This window comes from Herpailurus yagouaroundi, unplaced genomic scaffold (assembly GCF_014898765.1).
Source record: "Herpailurus yagouaroundi ecotype Mexico unplaced genomic scaffold, PumYag 162, whole genome shotgun sequence".
NCBI lineage: Eukaryota > Metazoa > Chordata > Mammalia > Carnivora > Felidae > Herpailurus > Herpailurus yagouaroundi.
Window position 1 is genome coordinate 71,537,824 of NW_024412403.1, and position 22,469 is coordinate 71,560,292.

At 36.9% G+C, this 22,469-nt stretch overlaps 1 protein-coding gene across 6 annotated transcripts in view; it reads right to left on the reverse strand.

Moving 5' to 3' along the window:
* The window catches only part of ZNF148 (zinc finger protein 148), a 125,920-nt gene that overhangs the window by 84,393 nt on the left and 19,058 nt on the right, over positions 1-22,469 (reverse strand). For 3 of the 6 annotated variants that reach the window (XM_040484779.1, XM_040484781.1, XM_040484780.1), the window contains exon 2: positions 2,606-2,687. The exons of the other annotated variants lie outside the window; for them this stretch is intronic. The gene's annotated coding sequence lies outside the window, so the exon portion shown is untranslated. The remainder of the gene's footprint in view (positions 1-2,605; positions 2,688-22,469) is intronic. 6 annotated transcript variants of the gene reach the window in all.

A 22,469-nucleotide genomic window follows, 5' to 3' on the forward strand; every position in this document is an offset into this window, starting at 1 on the left:
TCTCTCTCTCTCTCTCTCTCCTCCTCCTCCTCCTCCTCCTCCTCCTCGCCCACTCACGCTCTGTCTCTTTCTCCTTCAAATATAAACATTAAAAATATTTTTTAATTTGAATTGGTTCAAATTTTCTTTCTTATCCCTCAGAATTTCAAAATTTTCTTCAGACTGCTCCCAGACATTTTATCTTTTTAGTTATTATGAATGTATACCTTTTCTTACACGATTAGTCCTAATGCCTATTATATTTGTATAAAAAATTATTTGTGTATATTACTTTTATAAGCAGTTCCTTTACTGAATTCTCTTAATACTATCAATACACAGACAAGCAGATGAACTGAACAGAAATGATTTCAGAAACATGTTCTCCAAAAACATGGAAATTCAGTATATGAGAAATGTGACATTTCAAAATGTAAAAAAGAAATGCATCATTCAATAATTGGAATGAGGACAACTAGTTAGCCTGCCGGAAAAAAAGGAAAGCTAAATCTCTACATCTACTGTTTATAAGCCAAATATATTCAACATTAAATGAAGATTTTAAGCGAAGTAAACCATAAAAAAAAAATAACAGAAAACCCATATAACTTTTTCAAGTACCATAATTCACTGAATCTAAAACTACCAATCTTAAGCTACATGACTATTTTATGTGTTAACTAAGAAAGAAAATAATAATAATGTCAAATTATGACAAACCAGCAATTCATGTCATTTCGGAGATGTGACAACACAGAGGAAAAAGTGAGCCCTACAATCAACAACGGAGACCTTTTAAACTTTATACAGAAACCCCCCATGCCCAGCCATAAAGGAAAAGACTAAATTCAATCATAAAAAATGAAAACTTCCATAAGGTAAAATCAAAATCATAAGATCAGAAGAAGAAAAATTCAGTGAAAATAATTTGCCTAATGAATGACTAGGGACTCAGCACAGGACCAAAGAGATCACTGAAAATATACATACAGCCAATAATGGAAAAATGCTGAAGCTCACTCATAATGAAATTTTGGAAAGCAATACTAAACAACAAAATACTAACAAATTATTAAAAAGTTTGACACTAGCTAGCGTGGTCATTGAGCTAGAGATTCCCATTTTCCTAGACTTACTGATATTGGAATAATCCTTTTAGGCAATTCATCCACCTAATTATTAAATGTACATGCTCTCTGGCCCAACAATTTTTCCCTTAGGGATTTATACTGCATGTACTTTTTAAAATATATGCAGGGGCACCTGGGTGGCGCAGTCAGTTAAGCGTCCGACTTCAGCCAGGTCATGATCTCATGGTCCGTGAGTTCAAGCCCCGCGTCGGGTTCTGGGCTGATGGCTCAGAGCCTGGAGCCTGTTTCCGATTCTGTGTCTCCCTCTCTCTCTCTGCCCCTCCCCCGTTCATGCTCTGTCTCTCTCTGTCCCAAAAATAAATAAACATTGAAAAAAAAAATTAAAAAAAAATAAAATAAAATATATGCAAAGACATGTCCAAGAATATCTACCATATTACCATTTATTATAGCAAAAGCACCTGAAAACCTAAACAGCCATTAATAAGTAAGCAGTTAATAAAATTATGGTATACTCAAATACTGGAATACTACACATAATGAAAAGAGAAGAAAAGATATGCAAAAATGCAGAAATTAACAAAAAAGATATATTGCTAAACAATATGTATGGTGTGATCTCAATTGTGTAAAGAATATGTAAATACAGGTATACATATAAATATCTGCATATATATAGAAAATGTCTGAAAGAATACACACATACATATACACACATACTACAGACTTATATAATACACACATTAACTGTGAAAAGGAACAAGGAAAACCTTTTTTTTTTAACCTTATAACATTCTCTAATGCCTAAGTGTGTCTCATCTTATAACAAACCTGGGTAAGGAAATGTTGAAGGAGTGAGAAATGTTGAACTTGACAATTACCAGAAAACTTGGAAAAAGAAGGAAATCTTAAAATACAGCCACTAATATTGTCACATACTCATTTTTAAAGAATTCTCAAAACTAAATTTACGAAAATCTTCAGAATTTTTATAATCATTAACAACTGACATGCGAATATGTGCCACTGACAGATATGTAAATACCCTGAAAACTGTTAAATATTTAATTTTCTTTCACTTGTTTGAAGGATAAAGCACAGGCCTAACATATGTACCAACATAAGCCAACAAGAAAGGAGAGGATCATCTGTCTTCCTAAAATAAGGGAACTGGGCCTAAAAAAGAAACATGCAAGTAATCTAGTTAAGTGAGAAAAGATAATGATCTACATCCTATAAAACTAATACCATTAACTCTTTTCAATGTATAGACGTTCGTTATTTATATATAGCAATACCATGCCATATATGTGTGTGTGTGTGTATATTTTATATATATATATATATATATATATATATATATATATATATATATATATGTCATGCTTATACGTAAGTGGGTATAAAAAGAAAAACGATCATCCAGTAAATACAGAGTGCTATCCAATAGTTGTGATTAGTGCTGTTCATAATACAAGCACATGGGCATCTATCACAGGTAAAAATAAAGACTGAGTAAAACAGTGTTAGATTACCTCTATATAGTATGTCAGGCAAATGCCCATCCCACCAGATCACTTGGCTGAATTTCCAAGCTCCTGATTCCTCCCCTCTATCCTATAAAAGTACAAAAATACAGGTTATCTCCCAAAAGAATCAGAATTAGACATATTCTTAAAAGTCAGATAAAATAATTATACCTAGATATGCTAAATCTAACAACATTCTTTCCAAGCCAGATACTGGATTAATAGATATGGTTGGATTAAATAGAATTAGTAGCAACTAATACTTAATGACCCATCAGTGATAAATGATATTCCAAGGAAATGACCAGAACCTAACTGGACTTTTTCAAGCTTAATTTCTAGTTGAGGATTAAGATCTCTTTAAAATCAGAGCAATAACCCAAAATTATCTTAAACAACTTTGAAATAAAAAAAGTAAACACAAAATGTGCTTCATTAAAATCTTATGTTGATACTCTCCATTATTCAAAGAGTACTACTTCCTGATGAAACCCCAAAATAACATTTCCCTCAGCTCAAAAGTCTAGCTACATTAATACAGCTTTTAAAAATACAAAAACATTAAGTATTTAAAATTTTCAAGGTGGGGCACCTGGGCGGCTCAGTCAGGTAAGCATCTGACTCTTGATTTCTGCTCAGGTCATGATCTCACAGTTCATGAGTTAAGCCTGCATCTGGCTCTGCACTGACTGAGGAACCTGCTTGGGATTCTCTCTCTCCCTCACCACACCCCCATCTTTCTCTGCCCCTCCCCCACTCGTGCACATGCCGTCTCTCTCAACCATTTAAAAATTTTTTTCAGGGGCGCCTGGGTGACTCAGTTGGCTGAGCATCCAACTTCAGCTCAGGTCACAATCTCATGTTTAGTGAGTTCAAGCCCCATGTCAGACTCTGTGCTGACAGTTCAGAGCCTGCTTTACATTCTGTGTCGCCCTCTCTCTCTGCCCCTCCCCCACTCATGCTCCCTTCTCCCTCTCTCTCACTCTCTCTCTCTCTGTCAAAAATAAACATTAAGGGGCGCCTGGGTGGCTTGGCCGGTTAAGCGTCCGACTTCAGCTCAGGTCATGATCTCACGGTCCATGAGTTCGAGCCCCACATCGGGCTCTGTGCTGACAGCTCAGAGCCTGGAGCCTGTTTCAGATTCTGTGTCTCCCTCTCTCTCTGCTCCTCCCCGTTCATGCTCTGTCTCTCTCTGTCTCAAAAATAAATAAACGTTAAAAAAAAAATTTTTTTTAATAAAAATAAAAAAATAAAAATAAACGTTAAAAAAATTTTTTTAATTTTTTTTTCAAGGCAAAGGTATTTAATAATACCAATATGGTCCATACATATTTTTTAAGTGTTATGCTATAATCAGCCTTTTAACAGAGACTAACACAGAAAGTTAATATCCTATGTTGGTACTGCATTAATACTGGACACATATAATTTCCTTTATGCAACTGGGGTATTTTTTGCTGGCATATGAAAGGGAGGTAATAAAGACAATGAAGACTGAAAGCTGAAACTTTATTAGAAACAAAGAATAGGCCAAATTTAATTTTTTATTCAGAAATAACAAAGCATTTATATAACAGCCCTAACACACATTTTCAGGGCTCAATAAATATCTTGCAAATCAATAAAAGCTATAAACGTAAAAGCAAAACAATTAAACTTTAAATCTTGAGGAAATAACCAATATATTAATCCAAAATTATGTTTATATAATTTTATCGAGGGATCACAAACACTACAGCCTTTCTGATAATGCAGCATTTTCTATTCCTCAGCCAGTCAGTAGCTTTGTTGCTAAAATAATTACCAATCAAGAAATCTATTTAAAATTTTTTTTCTACTAAGCTCTTAATTGCCTGCCTCAAAGCTTTGTTTCCAAGCACTCAGAAGAGCATATATGCCATCATTCTCAATTATGTAAAACAATTTTTGAATACATACTTGCCATAAAACTGTACTATTGTGGTGGACATTATTAAAAACAGGTAAAGTAAAGCAAAACTGTATTTGCACTACACTGCTATCTATGGTCTTCACTGTGTTCAACTTTTAGAATTTTTTAATTTAATGTTTATTATTTATTTTTGAGAGGGAGACAGAGTGCAAGCAGGGGAGGGACAGAGAGAGACAGAGGGAGACAGAACCCAAAGCAGGCTCCAGGCTCTGAGCTGTCAGCACAGAGCCTGACATGGGGCTAGAACTATCAAACTGCGAGATCATGACCTGAGCTGAAGTCAGACACTTAACCAATGGAGCCACCCAGGTGTCCTCAACTTTTAGATTTTCTAAAGCTATAGAACAGTGTAAACTTGAACAGAAAAAGCAGAGCAAAGTCTACATACAAGAAATAAAAATGTCTTCTAATTATATATTTTAGTATTACATCATGAGTCTTTTTGAAAGTTGACTGGGTATATTTACCCCGCAATCAAGACAGTATTTCATATGCCATCATGGAATACGGTAAAATAAAATCTACAGACTGGACAAATGTTTTCAAAATGTTAATATTCTGTTGAAAACATTTTCACAAGAAGTCTACTCATCTTCTTGCATCACTTTTGATTCAAAGCCCTAAATTAAGGCTATCATACATCAAAGAACATAACTAGACATGTTAAAAGAGAAACAAAAAATAAAATAGTAAAGCAAAAAGAAAAAAGAAACATGCCCCCACACACACACATACACACCCACATGCACAAAATATTATTACCTCAAGGTCTAAACCTGTAACAGAAATTTTGGAATATATTTCCCATTACAATGTTTCCTCTACCATGGAAACACACAGTTTTCCCTAACTCACTTGCCACACAGTCTCTGTCTCTGGAACTCTAATTCATTTAGCATCATCTACCAATTTCACTTCTCCTTCCAAGTCTCTATGCTTCCTTTAAATCTCCCACTCCTCTCTGCCAACAATAAGGAAAGAACCTACCAAGCTGGAAACTGAAGACCCTGCAAGTACAAAAAGAGAGGTACAAAGCTCCTGAACCACCCAAAGGCCAATTATAATCTTCCTCTTTCAACATGCTTCACTCCCTCACTTCAGGAGTTATAGTGAATATTCCTTCTTGTCAATTCCTAGGATTTAAGATTTTGCTAGCTAAATATTCCCTAATTATATCACTTGTGCAGATATAAACAGTGAAATTAAGACTAAAACTGTTTTAAGGTAGCAGTATATTTATGCTGTCAATAAAAATATTTTTAACCAATGATAGATGTTAATATAACAGATCCATACTATACTGTGAATATGGACTTTTAATTTCACATGGTATAAACTCTCACACTTAGTTAATAATTAAGGCAATTTTCTACCAATACCCATTTTAGTAACTATGGCACATTAAGAAAATAAATGAAGTATTTTTCAGGGACCATTAGCTACTGTCCTCCCATTATTTAGTTTTGAAAGACTGGCAATATTCCAATATACATACCAGCAGGTGGGCTGATTCATTAATTAAGCCAACATTTTTGTCATTAATTTGAGTCAATGTTCTGATCACCTGATATGCATGTACAACATGCTATCTAAGATTCCTAAGACATGCATAAAATACCACGGTCTCTGCCCATCGGAGTTCATAAGGTAGCAAAGATGCTAAGTACACATACAACAAATAATGTTAATAATAGTAACATTATGTAGTAAGGGCTATAATTAAAGTTTAAGCAATTTATTATAGAAAAAAATCAAAGCAGAGAGCACTCACTTCTTCCTCTGCTACCTTTTCAAATGAAAAAGAATTAACCTTTTAATGTTCACTTTACCTTTAAAGATGCAATGAATATATACTTTAGACTTTGCTTAGCAGTGTTCCTAGGACTTTGCAGGTATTAACTCTCATAATCCAAACAACAAACTTATGAGAGTGGTGCTATTAACTACTCACATTTTACAAGAGAGAAAAACTGAAGGGTTAAATAACTTACCAAAGGTTACAAAACTAGTAACTGGCGGAACCAAAGTCCTTATAATGGTCTGCAAGGCCCTCCACAATCCACCACAAGGCCCTCCACAATCCACCACCACCACCTTTCAGACCTCATCTTCTATACTTTCCCCCTTGCTCCACTTGAGTCCAGTAACCAGACTTTCTTATCTCCCTGTATCTTCTAGCATGCCATTGCCTTAGGCCTATTGTACTGGCTATTCTAGGCCTGGTATACTTTCTCCCAGAGATACTTATAACTAAATCCTTTACCTACTTTCAGTCTTTGCTCAATCATCATCTTGTTAATGAGGCTTTTTCCTGCTATGCGATTTAAAACTGTCCCCACATGCACTCACACCCAATCCCCCTTTTATCTGTTATACATTTTCCATAATAGTTACCACCTCTTAACATGCTAGGTAATCTACTTGCTTATGATGTTTACCGTTTTCTGCCCCTAACTATATAACATAAGCTCCACAAGGGCAGGAATTTCGTTTTGTTCACTGATCTTAAGACCCTAAAACAATGTATTGCACCTAGTAGATACTTGGTATTTTTTAAATGATTATAAATAAAGTTGAACTCCAATACAGAAATCAAGCTCCAGAAGCTTAACCACACACACGACACTATCTCTCAATTACGGAATCACAGATAACAAAATTGAAGCATCTAGAAAAGTCACATTAACCTAATGCAGCAGAGAACCTCGTATCAAAACCAGCCTAGTGGGGATTTGGCAACATTACCCTTCAGCTTGGGAATTTCCCTAAAAAGCTTTGTTGGTTTTAACAATAAATTAGCATACTGAGGAGTCTACTATATACATTGTATATAGTATATATACAATGTATATAGACATTGTATCAAATAGAAAATAATTCTGAGCAATGTAAAGAATAGTTTAATCCCAGCTAATTTCCAGTCTTTGTTTTAAAAGACTGTTAATAATGAATTTCAGAAGTACTCTCTTAGAAAAGCTACAAAACGGCATGCACATTAAAACAGACAGGAAGAGGGGCGCCTGGGTGGCGCAGTCGGTTAAGCGTCCAACTTCAGCCAGGTCACGATCTCGCGGTCCGGGAGTTCGAGCCCCGCGTCAGGCTCTGGGCTGATGGCTCAGAGCCTGGAGCCTGTTTCCGATTCTGTGTCTCCCTCTCTCTCTGCCCCTCCCCCGTTCATGCTCTGTCTCTCTCTGTCCCAAAAATAAACAAACATTGAAAAAAAATTTAAAAAAAAAAAAAAAAAAAACAGACAGGAAGAAACTTCTTCAGTTCCTTCAAATTTTTCACACCCTCCTAGAGAAACCTAAGCAACTTCATTAAGTATTTTCAAAGTATCTTTATGTTGTTGGCCCAGAGTACATTCAGTCTACCAAATTATGTTTCAGCTGTCATCTTTGTCTAGAAAAGTAAGATTGCAAAAGATGAGGTTTTATGAATTAATGATCGAAATTCAGATAAGAAACTCCCACAAAAACTGTCAAGAATATAGAGTTCTAAGACAATAAAAAAAATTTTTTTAAAGTGGGGCGCCTGGGTGGCTCAGTCGGTTATGCCTCCAACTTTGGCTCAGGTCATGATCTCATGGTTGTGAGCTCAAGCCCCTATGTCAGGCTCTGTGCTGACAGCTGAGAGCCTGGAACCTGCTTCGGATTCTGTATCTCCCTCTCTCTCTGCCCCTTTCCTGCTTGCACCCTGTGTCTGTCTGTCTGTCTCTCTCAAAAATAAAAAATAAATTTAAAAAAAAATTTTTTTAATAAAAATAAATAAATAAATAAATGAAAGAGGGGTGGGTACCTGGGTGATTCAGTTAGGTAAGTGTCCAACTCTTGATTTCGGCTCAGGTTGTGATCTCATGGTTAGTGGAATCTAGCCCCAAGACGGGGCTCCACGCTGAGCACTGGTTGAGGATGCTTGGGATTCTCTCCCCTCTCTCAGCCCCTCCTGCGCGTGTGTGTGTGTGTGTGTGCGCGCGCGCATGCACATGTGTGCATGTACAGGCACATGAACATAGTCTCGCTCTCTCAAAATAAACTCTTAAAAAAATTAAAAAAGAATATAACCAAAACTTAGCTGTTTTACAAGTATTTCATTATATCATGTACCTTAATGTTACTTCCAAATATAACCACTGTAGAAAAGCCATTCATTGATAAAAATCCATAGTTCTTGGTTAATTAAGATTATCTCTTTTAAAGTGTCATTTTAAACAGAGAGGGAAGCAAACCATAAAGACACTTGAATACAGAGAACAAACAGGGTTGCTAGAGGGATTCTGGGTGGGGGAATGGGCTAAATGGATGATGGGCATTAGGGAGGGCACTTGCTTGGGACTTGGGATGAGCACTTGGTGTTGTAGGTAAGTGAAAGATCACTAAATTCTTTCTACTCCTGAAATCATTATTACACTATATGTTAACTTGGATTTAAATTTAAAATATAAAACAAAGGGGCGCCTGGGTGGCGCAGTCGGTTAAACGTCCGACTTCAGCCAGGTCACGATCTCGCGGTCCGTGAGTTCGAGCCCCGCGTCAGGCTCTGGGCTGATGGCTCAGAGCCTGGAGCCTGTTTCCGATTCTGTGTCTCCCTCTCTCTCTGCCCCTCGCCCGTTCATGCTCTGTCTCTCTCTGTCCCAAAAATAAATAAACGTTGAAAAAAAAATTTTTTTTAAATAAAAAAATAAATAAAATATAAAACAAAGTCATTTTTAGTTTCACTGAAATGTGTATGCTTACAAAATTTTAACTATTGATGCTTCTATGCACTGCCAAATAAAAAGGCTACCTCTTGCCCTTTAAATGTAATCAAGAAAAGCACAAAGCAATGAAAAGAATAATAGCACATATGGTATAAGAATCTGAAACAAAAAATGCTTTAGCATCTTTTAAAGTCCTTTAGCATATTTTAACTACAGCACACTTTAAGGTTAATTAGTCAAGTTCTGGTTTTACATTAGTTCTAACTTTTGTGATTTATATGAATAGACATACATAGACATGCATAGACATACGTGTTCTTTAATTTACACCAGCTGCTTTGAAAATTAAAAGGTATTAAAACTCTATCTGAATGATGGTCATCCAACAGTATATTTTTCATGACCTGATCTATCGCAAGCAGGAATGACAGACAGCCCAACAAATTCAAACCAACCACCCAGAAATTACCCTGACCAGGTCTCTCTTCTTTTTCTTTTTAAATTTTTTTAATGTTTATTTATTTTTGAGAGAGACAGAGAGACAGGGTAAAAGAGAGACACAGAATCCAAAGCAGGCTCCAGACTCTGAACTGTCAGCACAGAGCACGACATGGGGCTCGAACTCAGGAACCTTGAGATCATGAGCTGAGCCAAAGTCAGACGCTTTACAAACGCTTTAACTGACTGAGCCACCCAGGGGTCTCCTGCCCAGGTCTTTCTACAACCATTTTCCATTTCCACTCTCAACAAAAGTCAGGCCAAAATCTTATAAATTTGCAGTTAATGTAGTTAATCCACTTAGTTGAGAATGAAAATCCTACAAAGTGGTAATCAAATTCTTAAAAGAAAACAGCCCAAAGTGAGTAAAATAAGCCCATGAACTGAAAACTTTCACCTGTCCTGGACCTTTTCAAATCACCTAGCCAGTAAACATTTGTCAAACAAGAAACTTGTCCACCACAAGCATTTTTATAAACTCCTTAGACTAAACTAACTTTTAAATCTAAATTACATGTTGAGGGGAGACACCGTCCCAAAACTGTGGCAAACTATCAAGCAACTATGTAATCTTCCCCCAATTTTACTAACAGAAATTCACTATTAAGATTAATAAGCCGTTCTGAAATCACTGTTGCACCGTATAACTTGAATGTAAATTTTTAAAAAGTAAAAAAAAAAAAAAAAAAAAAATTAGTAAGCCACTAAACTCAAGGAAAAGCTGCTTTACTTTTACTTGTACATAAATTTTTACTGAATACACATTAATTTGTAAATATTTTATACTCTCATGATCAAGATGACTCAGGCACTATAAGCATACTCTAATAAAGTATGGCACGGTATACAAAGTGCTTTCACTTGTCCCATTTCACCTGACCTCCTACAATTACTTAAGCAGGTATTAATATCTCTGAAATTCATCAGGTTAAGTACCCAAGTTTACACAACACATAAGTGTCAAAGACTTCAACCAGATCCTCTGCCTCCTAATAAATGTCTACTCTAACATAGCACCACCACAGGAAAGGTCTTCCCAAAATTAAACTATACTTAATGTTACCTTAATGTCCTGGCAATCAAAAAAATTTTTGAAGTATATTATCAATGAACATAGAATTTTAAATTAAAATGCTATCTACGGGGCACCTGGGTGGCTCAGTCCGTTAAGGGTGCTGACAGCTCAGAGCCTGGAACCTGCTTCAGATGGTGTCTCCCTCTGTCTCTGCCCCTCCCCCGCTTGCCCTCTGTCTCTTTCAAAAGTGAATAAACATTTAAAAAAATAAAAATAAATAAAATGCTATCTACAATAGTTACCATGTAAGTAAACAGAAAATTAAATTCATCTGCTTTTTGTAACATAAAAATTATCCCACTCTAATAACTAAAGAAACCCTAAAAATTTTTAATACCCAATTAAAAATTAAAGTTTAGGGACACTGGGTGGCTCAGTTGATTGAGCATCCGACTTCAGCTCAGGTCATGATCACGTGGTTGGTGGGTTCGAGCTCCACATCAGGCTCACTGCTGTCAGGCAGAGCCCACTTTGGATCCTCTGTCACCCTTCTCTCTACCCCTCCCCCCGTTTGCACTCTCTCTCAAAAGTAAACATTAAAAAAAATTTAACATTTATTTACATTTGATTTTTTTTTTAATGTTTATTTATTACTGAGAGACAGAGAGACACAGAGCATGAGCAGGGGAGGGGCAGAGACAGGGTGAGACACAGAATCTGAAACAGGCTCCAGGCTCTGAGCTGTCAGCACAGAGCCCGACGCGGGGCTCAAACCCAAGAACCGTGAGATCATGACCTGAGCTGAAGTCGGTTGCCCAACCAACTGGGCCACCCAGGCGCCCCTACATTTGATTTTTTTAAAGTGTCAAAGTGAACAAAAACATCTTATTAAAATATTATTACAAATCATAGACAAAACTGGAATTATTACTTCTCATATGAAATATAACTTAAAACGCTCACTTAATAACTTATAAATGGTCCACTAAAGTCAGTTCATCTTTTGACAATTTTCATCTTATTCAATACCAGAGTCAATCATTCTTCTCTCCTCTGTCTAGAATGCATGCGTGGAATTACACTAAGCACTAGACACAACGTAGAGGTGTGCCCACAAATAAAACAAATGGTTTTTAATCTGATTAGGAAATTGAGATTTGCCATCAGAGTCGCTCAAGAGAATACCTCAAAAAGAGGCTGCAAAGAACTCCAGTGATTTCTCCCGATAAATGCAGTAAATATATTAAGTTTGAACAATTCATGAAATATGTCTGTGAGACTGTTTTTCTAAATAGGAGAAGTTGATGTAGCAAGTTAACTCGTCATTTAGAAACACAAGCTTCTACCAACATAGAATGGACATTTTCTTATTTGGGTCAATTTATCCTCAATTAGAAAACCAGGAAATGTAAAAGCAGGACATTTTATCTGCCCATTTCAATCTATAAGTTAGAAACAGATTACATTGGCTGCATAACACAAGATTTTCAGTATTGTTTTGAAAAATATTTGTTAATATTAAAATACTATAATGTATCACTGGAATTACTAAACATCTTAAGTGTAAATAATTAAACACATCCTTGAAGAAAGCACTCAGAATTTATAACCTCATTTTTAATTAACTACATAACAAGATTCTGTTCATGTGACAGATGCCTAGTCCTGACACCCTCTTGAACTGGTTATGACTGACTTCCCCAAAACTTAGGTGTCTGATATTCTGATTTGTAACTGAAGCAAACATTTATATAGTGCTTAAAACCTCACAAAGCACATATCCGTATGCTATTATTTTCAAAGCTGATATAACCTACTGTCTGGAGATCATGATGGTTGACAAAAATTAAGGAACTTGAATTTCCAGTCTAGGTAAGATGGCACAGAGCTGTGTTCCCCTGCCCCTCCTCATTAAGCACAATTATAAACCATGGAAATAACACAAGAGACAACCAGAGGTAAACTCTGCAAATAGTAAGGCAATGAACCAGTTTGGGACTACAAGTATGGAGAAACAAAAGAACAGCAGGGTGTTTTTAGTCCCCACACCCAACAGAAAAAGGCAACCCAGACTGCCATTTCCTGACCACCAACTTAGCAACAGAAGGCAGACCAGGCAGTCACATTCCTCCCCCCAAATTACACTGGAGTCCCTCTGCAACATAAAAGGAAGATTAACTGGAAGCCCAACCAACAACAAAACCGAGGTAAAAAATTCTTCCTTACCCATTTGGCATGAGACTCCTGTTTTCCACCTAGAGGTACAGAGACAAGTAGGCAAACTGAGGGACCCAACCACAACAAGCCGCTAGCTAGTTTGGGCTAAGACTCTCCTCTCTCACCCAGGGACGGGGGACAGGGAAGAATGACATGGGAGGAATAATAGGAGGATCTACCAAAATCATCTCTCATCTAGATATAACAAGAAGCCCCGCATAGGGAAAACCCTTTTGCTCCGTCAGTCACCACCAGCAAGGACTAGTGGCAACCCAGCAGCATCGGATCAATTAAGGTGACCACAAAGGCTCTGAAAATTAAAACTGCCACTGGAAACACAGCCTACAAAAGGGGGCCAAGATCTGTATTCTAAACCTAAATAGGCGGACTGTCCACTAAAATGAAAAATATAAATAGGGCTCAGAACTTCCTAACTAAAAGATAAAATAGAAAGGACTCAAGAAGTCATGATTAAGAAAAGATAATCAACTAAGGCCAATGCAGAGATGCATCAGACACTGGAATTATTTGACAACTTATCTTTTATTTAAAACACAATAATAAAAATGTTTCAGCAATTAAGAATTTTCCCAAAACAAGTGAGAAAATGTAAAATCTCAGCAAAGACACAGAATTTATTAAAAAATAAAAGCAAAAGAAAATTATAGAACTAAAAAATAACAGAAAAATTTTGAACTCACTGCATAAACTCAATACAAACACAGAGATGATAGGGAAGAGAATCACTGAAGGTCAATACAGAAAAACAGAACTCACCCAATCTGAACAAGAGAGAAAACAGGAAAAAAAAATTAACAGTCTTGGAGAACTACAGGCCAATAACATAAGATCCAACATTCTTATCACTGGAGTCCCAGAAAGGAGAGGGGCTGAAACAGTATTTGAAGAAACAATGGCTGAATTCAAATGCAGCAAATACAAACTTACAGATCCAAAAAACTGGGCAAACCCAAGACAGAATAAACACAAATTTACACCAAGACACATAGTAATTAAATGTTCAAAATTAAAACCAAAGAAGAAACTTTGAAGGCACCAGAAACAACCGTATTACTTATAATGGAAACTTTAAATGACCCCAGATTTCTCATCTAAAACCAGAAATTTATTTCTCACAGTTCTGGAGGCTAGAAGTCCAAGATCAGGATGTCAATATGGTTTGGTGAGGGCTCACTTCCAGGTAAAAGACTCCTTTCTGTATCCTCACAAGACAGAAATGGCCAAGGGAGCTCTTCTGGCTTCTTTTACAACAGTACCGATCCCATTCATGAGGGCTCCTCCCTCATACCTAATCACCTTCCAAAGGCCCCAACTCCTAATAGGATTTCAACATATGAATTTTAGGGAAATACATTCAGACCACAGCAAGGAACAAAGGGGCCATTTTTAAAAAGCATTCCCAAAAGAAGAAAAACTAAAAGAATGTGTCATAAAGACTGGCTGAAGAAAATGTTTCAAACAACAGGAAGAAAAGAAATATGGGTATACACAACAGATTATCTTTTCCATCATTAGCTTTACAAATCATACTTGATGACTGAAAGCAAAAATTACGACACTATTTCATACCCAAGACAATTAATTATGTTTAAAAGTTGAGAAGGTAGGGGGCACCTGGGTGGCTCACTCGGTTAAGCACCCAACTTGGGCTCAGGTCATGATCTCATGGTTTGTGGGCTGGAGCCCAGTGTCAGGCTCTGTGCTGACAACTCAGAGCCTGGAGCCTGCTTCAGAATCTGTCTCCCTCTCTCTGCTTCTCCCCGACTTGAGCACCCACTTCTCTCTCTCTCTCAAAAACAAACATTAAAAAATAATAATAATAAATAAAAGTTGGAAAGGTAAAGGGTAGAACAGAAGTGAAATTTACACACTTCAGTTGAAACTATAAAATGTGGATACTAGTAGACTGTTATAAATCACATATGCATACTGTAATAACTACAACCACCGCAAAAACTACAGCAAGACAGACTCCAAAACATTATAAATAGACCTTCTACAAATTATAAAAGATGGAATCCTAAAAAATGTTCCAATAATCTGCAGGAGGGCAAGAAAAGAGAAGCAAAAACCAAAAGCCAGAGAAAATAAGCAAAAAATAATAAAATAGCAGCTATAAGGACTGACAGATCATTAATTACCTCAAATGCAGATAGTCTAAATAAACCAATCAAAGACAGACTGGCAGAGCAAATTTTTTTAAATGGCCCCATATGTTGCTAACAAGAAATGTGGTACCATACGTTGAAAAGAATGCTAAAGCTATAGCAATACTTTTTTTTTTTTAGAAAAGCAGAGTGGTTATATTAATAACACATTTAACCAACAGAATTGAATTGATATACAGATGAAACCTGAACAACTCCCTCACACAAAATCCATGTATGACTTCTGACTCCCCAAAAACTTAATTCCTAATAGCCTACTACTGACCAGAAACTTTACAGATAAAAAACAATCCATTAACATACATTTTGTGTATTACATTATATACTGTATTCTTAAAGTTAGATAAAAGAAAATGTTACTGAGAAAATAAGGAAAACACATTTACAGTCCTGTACTGTAAAAAATCCAAATATAAGTAGACCAGCACAATTCAAACCCATGTGGTTCGAAGGTCAACTGTATATGAAATACTCCACCCAATGACAGCAGAACACACATTTCTTTTCAAGCACCCATGGAACATTCACCAAGGCAGATCATATCCAGAGCCACAAAACAAACCTCCACAAATTTATAAGAATTAAAATAATAGAGTGCAGGGGCACCTGGGTGGCGCAGTCGGTTAAGCGTCCGACTTCAGCCAGGTCACGATCTCGCGGTCCATGAGTTCGAGCCCCGTGTCGGGCTCTGGGCTGATGGCTCAGAGCCTGGAGCCTGTTTCCGATTCTGTGTCTCCCTCTCTCTCTGCCCCTTCCCTGTTCATGCTCTGTCTCTCTCTGTCCCAAAAATAAATAAACGTTGAAAAAAAAAATAATTAAAAAAAAATAATAATAATAGAGTGCATTCTCTGACCATAATGGACCTAAACTAGAAATCAGTAACAGAAAGACAACAGGGTCGCCTGAGGGCTCAGTAGGTTGAGCGTCTGACTTTGGCTCGGGTCATGATCTCACGGTTAGTGGGTTCGAGCCCTGCGTTGGGCTCTGTGCCAACAGTTCAGAGCCTGCAGCCTGCTTTGGATTCTGTGTCTCCCTCTCTCTCTGCTCCTCCCCCACTCACACGGTCTCTCTCTCAAAAATTAAAAATTTAAAAAAAAGAAAAAACAAAACCTAGAAACATCAGGAAAAAACAACACAATTCTAAAAAGTGCATGGGTCAAGGTGGAAATTTCAAAGAAAACTTTAAAATACAGACACATAAAAATGAATGAAAATAAAAACACAGCATGCCAAAATTTGTGAGATGCAGCTAAAGCAGTAATTAAAAGGAAATCTATAGCACTAAATGCTTACAATAGAAATGAAGAAAGATCTCAGGGGTCCCTGGGTGGCTCAGTTGGTTGAGTGTCTGACTCGATTTTAGCTCAGGTCATGATCTCACGACCCTTGTGGAGCTTGCTTGAGGTTATCTTTGTCCCTCTCCCTCTGTCCCTCCCTCTCAAAAAAAAACAAATACATAGTAAAAATAAATAAAAATAAATGAATATCTCAAATCAAAAACCTAATTGCCTACCAAAAGAAACTTAAAAAAAAAAAAAGCAAAATATATATAAACCCAAAGCAAGCAGTAGGAAGGAAACAATATAGAACAGAAATTAATGAAATTGAAAACTGAAAAATAGAAAAAATCTGTGAAGCAAAAATTTTGTAAGTATTTAATAGGACTAACAAATAAAAAACAGAGAAGACACAAATCACTAATGTAATGATTCAAAAGTGGATATCACTACAGAACTTGCACCAACTAAAATACAGTAAGGAAAATACTACAAAACAACTTTACATTCTTAAATTTATCACTTCGAAGAAATTTCTCAATTTATCAGAATTACACTACCTAAACTAAACCAAAGTGAAATAATCTAAATAGTTCTATAACCATTTAAGAAAAATGAATTCTTAATTTAAAAGCTCCCAAAAAGAAAACTCCAAGCTCAGCTTCACTGGGAAGGTCTACCAAAAAAATTTAATAAAGAATTAAATTCCAGTTGTTTACAAACTCCTCCCAAAAATAGACGAAGGCACATTTCTTAATTTATCTTATAAGATCAGTATCACTGATACCAAAACAAAATAAAGATGTCACAAGAAAAGAAAATGGCAGGGCGCCTGGGTGGCTCAGTCAGTTGAGCAGCTTTTGATTTTGGCTCAGGTCACTATCTCACGGTTCATGGGATCGAGCCCCATGTAGGGCTCTGCACTGACAGCTTGGGATCCTCTCTTTTCCCTCTCTCTGCCCCTCCCCAACTTGTACATGTGTGCTCTCTCTCTCAAAATAAACATTAAATTTTAAAAAAGAAAATGACAAGCCATTATCTCTGATTATAGACATTAAAATCCCCAACAAATACTAGCAGACCGAATTCACTAACACAGAAAAATGAATATGCACAATAACCAAGTAGATTTATCTCAGAAATGCAAAATTGGTTTAAGATCTGAAAATCAAGTAAATACACCCTACCAACCGAATAGAGGACAAAACCTTTATTTTTTGTAGATCATCTCAGCAGACGCAGAAAAGCATGTGACAAAACCCAACATCCTTAAATAACAAAAACATTCAAGAAATTAGGCACAGAAGAGAATCTCCTCAACCTGATAAAGGCCATCTACAAAAATTCTAATGTTACACTTAATGATGAAATACTGAATGCTTTCCCCCTATGACCGGAAACAAGACAAAGAGGTCTACTCTCACTACTTTGATTCGACACTGTACTGGATGTTCTAACAAGGAAAATTAGGCAAGAAAATTAAAAAGCATTCACATTGGAAAGGAAGCAGTAAACTGTACCCCTATTTACAGATGGCATCCGATATACATAAAACCATAAAGAATACACTAAAAAACTACAAGAATAAATAAGTTCAGCAAGGTTGTACAGTACAAGAATATACAAAACTCAATGGTATACTAGCAGTGAACAAAATATGAAATTAAGAAAGTAATGTCACTTATAATAGTAACATTACTTTACTTTACTTAGAATAAAGTACTTAGAAAAACTTAACCCAAGGAGGCAAAAGACTTGTAAACTGAAAAACACAAAACACTGATGAAAAAAATTAAAACACAAATAAATAGAAAGACATCCCATGTCCATGGATTATTAAAATGTCCATACTACCCAAAGTGATCTACATCTACAGATACAGTGCAATCCCTACCAAAATCCCAATGGCAATTTTACAGAAGTAGGGGAGAAAAATCCTAAAATTCATATGGAAACACAAAGAACCCCAAATAGACAAAACATCTTAAAGAACAAAGCTGGAGGCCTCACATTTCCTAATTTCAAAACGTAATACAAAGCTACAATAACTAAAAAGTAATAGTATTAGCATAAAGACAGACATACAGACCAACATAAGAAAACAGAGCCCTGAAATAAACCCACATGTTTACAGATGACTGATCTTCAACAAGGGTACCAAGAATACACAATGGGGAAAGGATAGCCTGTTCAACAAATGGTTTTGGGAAAACTGGATATCCACATGCAAAAGGAATGAAATTGGACCCTTATACTACACACAAAAAATCAATTCAAAATGGATTAAAGACTTGAGCATGGGGTCTAAAACTATAAAACTCCTAAAAGAAAATACAAGGGGGAAGAGTTCATAACACTAGTCCTGGCAATGATTTCTTGAATATGACTCAGCAAGTCCACTCCTAGGTATATACCCAAGAGAAGTGAAAACAAATATTCACATAAAAACTTGCACATGAATGTTCATAGCAATTATTAGCTATTATTCATAATAGCTAAAAAGTAGAAGCAACCCAAATGTCAGTCAACTGATGGATTTAAAAAATGTGGTATATCTATACAACAGAATACTATTCAGCAATAAACAGAATGAACTCCTGACACATGCTACATCGTGTAACATTATGCTACATGAAACAAGCAAAACATAAAAGATCACCTATTGTATGATTCCATTAATTTGAAATGTTCAGAATAGATAAATCCATAGACAGAAAATAAATTAGCTGTTGCCAGGGGCTAGGACAAAGGGGGAAAGACGACTGTTTGTTAATGGACAGAGTTTCTTTTTAGGGCGATGGAAATGTTCTAAAATTGATTATGGTAATGGCTGCACAACTGTTTGAATACGCTAAAAACAACTGAATTATATACACTTTCAATGAATAAATTATATGGTACATAAAGTTATATCTCAATAAAGCTGTTTAAGGAAAACTATATGCCTAGAATTTGCTTCAAAAAATATGGAAGATCTAAATTAATGATGAGACATTTGTAGTCATGGATTGAAAATCTCTGTATAATAAAGGAATTCTCCCAAATTTAATTACAAATTTATTCAATTCCTATCAAAATCCCAGCAATACTTTTTGGTATACATCAACAAGATTCTTCTAAAACATATACGAAAAGGCAAAGAGACTACAAAAGCTAAAACAATCTTGACAAAGTGGAAGGAATCATCTACTTGATCTTAATACTATTATACAGTTACATTAATCAAGACAGTGTGGACTGACAAAAGGGATAGACACCTATATCAATGCAACAAAGAACCCAAAATTAACTAGACTAACACAAATATGCCCAACAGATAATACAATTCAATGGAGGAAAGATAGTCTTTCCAACAAATATTACTGGAACAACTGGACATCCATCCATCCGCAAAAAAAAAAGTCTTGTCCTAGGGGTGCCTGGGTAGCTCAGCCGGTTAAGCATCCGACTTCAGCCCAGGTCATGATCCTGCGCTTCATGGGTTCGAGCCCCGCATTCAGCTCTGTGCTGACAGCTCAGAGCCTGCAACCTGCTTCAGATTCTGTGCCTCCCTCTCATTCTGCCCCTCCCCCGCTTGTGCTGTCTCCCCAAAATAAACATTAAAAAAATTAAGAAAAAAAAAGTGTTGACCTAAACCTCACAACTTTATATAAAAACTAAATGGATCATGAGTTTAACGTAAACATAAAACTACAGAACTATCAGAGACATCCTTCAGGACTAAAGAAAAAGGTTCCTGGATTTGGCACCAAAGCAGGATTCGTAAAAGAAATAGACTTCATTAAAACTGAAAACATCTCCCCTGTGAAAGAACTTGTGAAGAAAATGAAAAGATAAGCCGTGGAGTGAGAAAATGTTTGCAAACAATGTTTCTGATGAATTCTTATCTGGACTATATAAAGAACTCTCAAAAGTTAACAGTAAAAATATACATATATTCAGATTAGAAAATAAGCAAAAGGCATAAACAGCCAATACATATAAAGATGTTCAATATCATTAGTCAATAAGGAAATGCAAATTAAAACTACAATAAAATATCACTATATACCTATTACAACAGCTAAAATAAAAAATAGTAACAAATGTTGCCAAGCATTTAGAACAAGTAGATCTCTCATAAAATGGTACAGTCACTCTGGAAAAACAGTTTGGAATTTTCTTATAAAACTAAACTTGCCCAGGGCGCCTGGGTGGCTCAATCAGTTAAGCATCCGAATTGGACTCAGGTCATCATCTGGCAGTCCGTGAGTTCCAGCCCCTCGTTGGGCTCTGTGCTGACAGCTCAGAGCCTGGAGCCTGCTCTGGATTCTGTGTCTTCCTCTCTCCTGCTCACACACTGTCTCTCTCTCTCTCTCTCTCTTTCAGAAGTAAACATTAAAAAAAACAACAACAACAACAACTAAACTTGCCCTTGCCATACAACCTAAAAAGCTCACTCTTGGGCATTTATCTCAGACAACTGTACACAAATTGCTATACATGAATTTTCATAACCACTTTTTTTTTTTAATGTTTACTTATTTTTGACAGAGAGAGAGACAGAACATGAGCAAGGGAGAGGCAGAGAGAGAGGGAGACGCAGAATCCGAAGAAGGCTCCAGGCTCTGAGCTGTCAGCACAGAGCCCGACATGGGGCTCAAACTCACAGACTGTGAGATCATGACCTGAGCTGAATTCAGACATTTAACCAACTGAGCCACCCAGATGCCCCTCATAACCACTTTATTTCTCAATAGCACAATACTGAATATACCCAAAGTTCAACACATGAATTTTGATTCAAAAAAGTATGTTATTAATACATTATTCTTAAAATGACAAAACTACAGGGATGGAAAATAAGATTGCCAAGAGACAGGGAGGGGTTTTGAGGTGGAATGCAAATACAAAGGCCTAGCAAGAGGGGTTTTCTTTGTGATGATGGAACAGCTCTGTATCTTCACTGTGGTAGTAGTTATACGAACTTACTATGTATGGGAGAAAATTGCAAAGAACCACACACACACACACACACACAAATGAATTCAGATTTAAAAAAAAATGGTGCAGGGGCGCAGCATGAGTGGCTCAGTCGGTTGAGCGTCCGACTTCGGCTCACGTCATGATCTCACTGTTCGTGAGTCCGAGCCCCAAGTCGGGCTCTGTGCTGACGGCTCAGAGCCTGGAGCCTGCTTCAGATGCTATGTCTCCCTCTCTCTCTGCCCCTCCCCGACTCATGCTCTGTCAAAAATAAATAAACATTAAATTTTTTTTTAATGGTGCAAAGTAAGTATTTCCGGCAGTTAAGAATAATGAACCAATGTCAATTTCCTGGTTTTGATGTTACTAGAGCTTTATAAGATTTGTCACCACTGGGAAAAGCTGGGCAAAGGATATACAGGACTCTGTACTAATTTTGCAACTTCCTGTGAGTCTATAATTATTTCAAAATAAAGTTTCTTTAAGAATATGAAAGGGGGGGCGCCTGGGTGGCGCAGTCGGTTGAGCGTCCAACTTCAGCCAGGTCACGATCTCGCGGTCCGGGAGTTCGAGCCCCGCGTCAGGCTCTGGGCTGATGGCTCAGAGCCTGGAGCCTGTTTCTGATTCTGTGTCTCCCTCTCTCTCTGCCCCTCCCCCGTTCGTGCTCTGTCTCTCTCTGTCCCAAAAGTAAATAAACGTTGAAAAAAAAAATTAAAAAAAAAAAAAAAGAATATGAAAGGGGAGGGGCGCCTGGGTGGCGCAGTCGGTTAAGCGTCCGACTTCAGCCAGGTCACGATCTCGCGGTCCGGGAGTTCGAGCCCCGCGCCGGGCTCTGGGCTGATGGCTCAGAGCCTGGAGCCTGTTTCCGATTCTATGTCTCCCTCTCTCTCTGCCCCTCCCCCATTCATGCTCTGTCTCTCTCTGTCCCGAAAATAAATAAACGTTGAAAAAAAATTAAAAAAAAAAAAAAAGAATATGAAAGGGGAGGGGCGCCTGGGTGGCGCAGTCGGTTAAGCGCCCGACTTCAGCCAGGTCACGATCTCGCGGTCCGTGAGTTCAAGCCCC